The sequence below is a fragment of the Zonotrichia leucophrys genome, chromosome 4, assembly GCF_028769735.1.
Source record: "Zonotrichia leucophrys gambelii isolate GWCS_2022_RI chromosome 4, RI_Zleu_2.0, whole genome shotgun sequence".
Taxonomy (NCBI): domain Eukaryota; kingdom Metazoa; phylum Chordata; class Aves; order Passeriformes; family Passerellidae; genus Zonotrichia; species Zonotrichia leucophrys.
Genome location: NC_088173.1, coordinates 56,811,766 through 56,817,721, shown reverse-complemented (window position 1 = coordinate 56,817,721; position 5,956 = coordinate 56,811,766). Strand labels below are relative to the sequence as shown.

General features: G+C 40.9%; 1 long non-coding RNA gene across 1 annotated transcript; it reads right to left on the bottom strand.

Annotated features, from left to right (window-relative positions):
• Positions 1–271: 271 nt before the first annotated feature.
• On the bottom strand, positions 272–2,764 carry LOC135447475 (uncharacterized). Its single transcript, XR_010440154.1, has 2 exons — positions 1,569–2,764; positions 272–321 (listed from the first exon to the last, which is right to left on the bottom strand). It is a non-coding gene; the product is annotated as an uncharacterized LOC135447475 (long non-coding RNA).
• Between the last annotated feature and the right edge of the window lie 3,192 nt (positions 2,765–5,956).

The following is a 5,956-nucleotide window of genomic DNA, read 5'->3' as shown; positions in this document are numbered from 1 at the left end:
TGACACACTTGAAAGGGCAGGTTATATTTATTCTGTGCTGTGTCAAGGGCATGCTGCTTGCTAACTGTAATTAGACAGTGTATCTGGAAGTCTGTGGCCAAATAGCAAAGATGTCTTTGCAGAGTATAAAAGGACTATTGTGTTAGTCCCTGGTCTCAGAGGGTATGAAGATGTTTCCCTCTCCTGTCTGCTATTACTCATACTTGGTTACTTTTATGTAAATTCAGCCATGAGGAGAGCTGACAAGACTGTGACATGAAGAAATTTCACCTTTTTCACTGAAACAGGGCTTTTATTGTCTAGTAATACTGTCTTAGTTCCCTGCAAAGGAAAGAAAGAGATGTTATTGAAAATCCCATAATTAGCAGCTTAAGGTATAAACCATATAGAACCCTGTGTTCTATGATAAATCCCCTAATTAGCTTTGTAGAAACTGTTTAAAAGCAAGCATACATGCATTCTTATCACTAAATAATTATTTGCAAATAAACTCTTTTTCAACATATCTTAGGAAAACACAAGATTATTAGTTGGCAGAGTTAAGCCAGCTGAGTAGCTGAAAAAGCATGAAAAGAGCTACAGAAGTTCTTTTGAGAATCCTGCTCTCTTTGGCATTATTTCTCTAAAGCTTGATTTATCAAGGGGAGAATACAGTATTCGGTTTCCCTATAAGTAAGTTCTTTTCATGTTTTGTCTTTGAAATGAAAATCGTCTTTTGGAACAAATATCTGCTCTATCAGATAACTGCACGCTTGTCATCCCTAGCAGTGTGCTGGCAGGAAGACTGGGCGAGGATTTTTCTGCAGTACATTGAGTACACAGTGCTGGCACTAGATCAAGAATCAATTCCTCTGATATCGAAATATTGACTTGGCATGGGCAGTCTGATTTAAATGCTTATCATTCCCGACTTTGTAGGCTACATACATACTGCAAACATTTTTCATTGTGGGTATGAGAATAAACATCTTTACAGCTGCCCGGCCATTTCTAGCAGAATAACAAAGGGGCTGTGTGCATGTATGGGAGCCTGTGTGTGTGAGCAAAATTGCCAGCAGATTAATGCAGCATCACTTCTGTGCAGGGCCGTTTCGGAGGAGTTGAGAAGGGTATTTTCAATATTTGGAATTACACAGCATTGTTTCTCTGAGTGCAAACACAGGTTTCACTGCTCAGTCTGGATAGGTGCTGGCCGCCGAGCCAATGGAAAGGAGAACACAAACAAACCCCAATGCAATTATGAAAATATTTAAAAATCTTTGCAATGTGAAATAATACTACTACTAATACCACTAATAAGAAAGTAAAGATAATTTCCCCTAGGCAATCAGAACACCTATTAAGTTAGCAACGGCGTTTAATTGACATTATGGCATGCTTCAGTGAGGAAGACAATGGATCTTGCGGGTGCGCAAGTGGAACGCATTTGCATTTCATAGATGATTAAAATAGATTTGATTGCATTTGTCTGAAGCCTGGCAAGGAAGGGCACATCTGCTGCATTCGATGTGCCCTGCGTTTCCCAGGACTAATGGAGTGCACTGAGTCACCACAAGACGGGCTTTTACCTCTGGAAGTCCCACGGCACCTTCTGCTGCATGGCCAGCTCCTTTGTTAGCCCTGGAGACCTCTTCTTATAAAGAATTGATGTAAAGTAGAGCAAGAAGGGAAGGATTTGAGGCAGTGAACTTGTCTTCATCTGGTTATGCAAGAGCCCTTGGGCTTTCTGCTGCTTCAAGGTAGAATTTATAAGGTGAGATGAAAGGTAATTCAAGTCATTAATTTGTGTTAAGGGCTGGCAGAACAACAGCGGTGCATTTAATCTTGCTGTGGAAAAAATTGGTGATTTGAAGACTAGGGGTCAGAATTAGGGGTCTGACTTCCTCTTCCATTCAATTTAAAAGGGGCTGCTTCAAAATGGAGAGTTTTATTTACTAGAAACAAAGCTGAGTTAATTGTCTTAGAAAAAAACACCCAAGGACTTTAAATATAATATAGAAACCAATTAATTAATGGTACTAAAATGTTTTCCTCCTGCTTTTCATTACTTTCCTATCTAAATTCAACATTAAAAATGCACTCCTGACAGCAGTTCAGTTCAGATTTGTCACCCACCACCCCAGCCCTGTGACGGACAAGGGCTGCCCTGTGCTCTGCAGGGTGCAAGGCCCTTTCCTGTGAGCCCACCTTTCCTCCCCAGCCCAATGGCCACTCAGCAGCTTTCTTTTTGACACTGCTGTGCTTGTTTGCCAGCCAGTGAAACCACCCTATGGCTGATACTCTTGTCCTTTATTACTTCCTCCACTGCCCTGTGTCTCCTGGACCCTTACTGGCTTCCTTGCCCATGGATTCTGCTGTTTATTGTTTCTCTACTCCAAGCTGCCTTCTATTTTTGCTGCCTTAGTGTCCCTTCTGGTCTTGCTATATGTTGTGCTCTGCTGTCCCTTATTCTCACGGCATCGCTCTCTTTCATGTGCCAAATGATTGCTCTTCCCTTTGAGAAACACCTCCTAAAAACACATTGCCATTTCATCAAAGAGTGAAATTAAGAGGAGCTGGTTTGACTGGGAGAGCATGGAAAATACGGCTCCTCAGCTGATGAAAGCAGTTTGCTTAGGACACCAATTTCTCAGAGTAGCTGGACATGATCAACAGCAATTATGATGGGTGACTAAAGGAGCAGGTTTCTGTTGTTCCACGTTGCTAGAGTTTTGTACCTCCTTGATGTTTCTTGCAGGCAGCTCCTCAAGGCACCGGCTCTGCCTTGTCCTCACAGCAGGCAGCTGACTCCAGGTCCCCCACAACCAGCCAATCCACTCTTTTATAACACTCTTATGATTGGCTACAGGTGTGGCCTGTTAACATCAGGCCTGCTCCTAATCTTCAGTAATTGGCTCAGCTGCAGCTCTTTAGGGGGTAAGATTACTTTCTATACCACCTTCATTTACCCATACTGTATCCCCCTATAGGTTTCTTGGGTGGCTCCTGTGCTGCCCTGCCCAGTGGTCTCTGCATGGCTGTGATTGTGGCCACGATTCTGCCCTGCACCCTCAGCACTGTGGGCTGTTGGTGTTCCTGTCTTTCAGTCCCAGTCCTGGCTCAGAGCATCCCTGCCATCTCTCTGATCTCTACCATTCTGGCATTGTTCATTTCCTGCCTCTCGCTCCTTCCATGGCTCAGTTCCCTCAGGAACAACCCTGGCACTGCCCATCTTGGGGGTAGTAGAGCAAATAATCCTTCTGCCTCTAGGAGAGCTCAGATACCACCCATGCCTTGTGCTTTTCACTGGGACACTCCCTGAACATCCCTTGCTCCCTGAACTCCTTTTCTCCTGGCCATGGCCATGCCTTGTTGTTTTGGACTGTCCCTGTATGTGGTGCAGGACAAGTTCCATGGGCTGGGTGGTAGCCACAGGGAGAACAAACTCATAAATGCTGGATTTTTTTTTTTATAAACTATGTTACTTGTAGGAAGAAAATTACTGGGGATGTATGTCACATTGTTAAAACAATAATTACAGTTTGCCTGTTGTGAGTCTTATTTTAATCATGTACATGTTGCAATTTCCCCCCCTTTTACTTAAATAAAGTATTCCCATAGAGAAAGAGTGCTTATAAAAAAAATTCTCACCATTTATTGGCAATGCTTTTCCCTTCAGCTTTGTTGCTATTTAATCTTAGCCTCTTGAGACAAGTTGCACATATTAACCTGTCAGAGAAATGTTAAAATTGCATGACACTTAGAAATATATTCAGAAAGTCCATAAAACCATCACAATGGCTCTGTTTTTTCTCCTCATCTGGTCATGTACTTTAACAACATTTCTCCATGTACTGGATCTCTCACCCTATTGTTTTTTAATGTGGTCTCCCAGTTTGAAATGGCTTTTTGGAGGGTTTTGGATCACCAGCCAGAGAAATGTGGGCCCCTTGCTTGTGGCCATCACCTGGTCTGGGGTCCCTAAGACATCAAGACAGACAGAAGCCAAAATCCAAGGCCTTGAGTACTTGTGCTAGGTTGTAGGTAAAGCATCAGGGCAAAAACTAGAGCTGAGCCCTTCTGAATGCTCACTGATGAAGTAGTGTGGGCTATTATCTCCATAAAAAAATTGACAGGCTGCCTGACCTATGATTGCTTATGCATAGCTCCTTTTATAAATTACTGGTGATATTTGTTTGCTGTGAATCCCCTAATGGTCCAAGACATCTCATTAAGCTCTGGGGAAGGTCTATTTCATTGGGTGCAGTTGGCCCTCATTTCTGAGGATGGAGTGGAAGGTAAGGAAATGCCAAGGGAAAAAGAGCTTGGATAGTGAAGAATGATGATCAGTGGTGTCTGCTTTTCAATCATGTTTTCACTCACAGGTTTCAGAATGTAAAATACAAATTTGGGAATCCAGCTTTAGACACACAGTCTGGGAAACAAACATTTCAGAGGGGCACTCTGGATCCTTCAGTCAAGAGAATTCCCCACATAACACAAATTTCTGTTTCCAAATGACAACACAGACGCCAAACTCAAGGGGAAATATGGCTTTTAGCTTCAACAGTGTTTATCTGTAGTAAATGCCTGGGATATTCTTAATCAAGGCATATAAATAAATATTAGTGCTTAGGCCTGCCCTTGAAGCAATGTAGTATGGAATATAAAACTCATAATTAACAAACAGGTCATGAGTTTGCAGGTCATTTCATTTTTATTCAAATAAGGAAAAATGATTTTTTATGTAAGCATGTTCATGCTAAAAAATTGTTTACCATGTTTCAGAAACACAAACATAAGGCTAAATTAAGCTTGATCAGTCAAGTCTGACTGTATCCTCTTTAATATAACACGGCTGACAATTCTAATTGTGAAGCTTGCAAGCTGTAGATAAAGCATAATTTTTATACACCTTTGGGAGAGAGCTGGTAGCTAAGAAGTTTCTCTCCCTATTTCAGAAAGAAAAATGTTCATATGCAACAGAAAGATCTTTATTTGAAGACAAAAATAGCACCTCTCTGTCATGTGCTCTAATTAACTTGCTGTGATGTCGCTCTGGTGATGGACACAGAAATAGACATTTGCTTTCCTAAATCCTGAAGTAGAAAATGAGGCATGAGTCAGGAGGATACAAGAGGGCAGAACTCATTTTCTTTTAATTACTTTTATTCAGGTTATATCATCCAGCAGCTGTTCAAGTCTCATTTTGAGATGTTGGATCTTCCTGAAATCCTAGCATGTAATTTTTGACGGGACTTTCTCTCCTCTCTTTTATACATCTATAAGATTTTATATCTAAGTGCTGATAGGGAAAGTAGACACGTGAGCAGTGTTCCCATTCACTGTTGAAGGATACAATTGGCCATCGAGTTTCTGAGACTAAAGTTCTGGTTTTCAGTTCCTCTTATGTTGTGTCTGGCTTCTTCCAGTCATGGACAAAGGATTGAACCTTCTATAGGTGTCAGTGGACTTATTTTTCTCTGCAAGGTCTGTAAGCACAGTCTCTTGCAAGAGAGCACTTATGTGGGTTTTTTTGTGCGTAGTTCTTTTCCATGCCCTCTTGGGATATTGGGTGACAAGTAACTGCCTGGTCTTCTAATTTTGGATGTGACCCTGGAGGAGTATAGGGTGCCTGAGACAGCATGAAAAAGGCTATGTAGAAAATTTTAGTACAGATTAAAAAAAAAAAAAAAAGGAAAAAAAACTATGTAGAAAATCTTAGTATGAATTAAAAAAAAAAAAGAAAAAAGCTGAAAATAAGAATGTCTATATAGAAACCACATTATCTATGCTATTTGAGGGTATTTGAAAGTCTGTAAGGTCTCTGGAGCCTACTTTCTATGTACATTTAGGATGCCTTGACAATATAAATCAATATTTCAGTATTTAAAATCTAGGAAATGAAATCTGTATAAAATGGAACTGCCCGAATGAATTTTGACAGCCTCTCCTACATGCATTATTTATTTTTTAT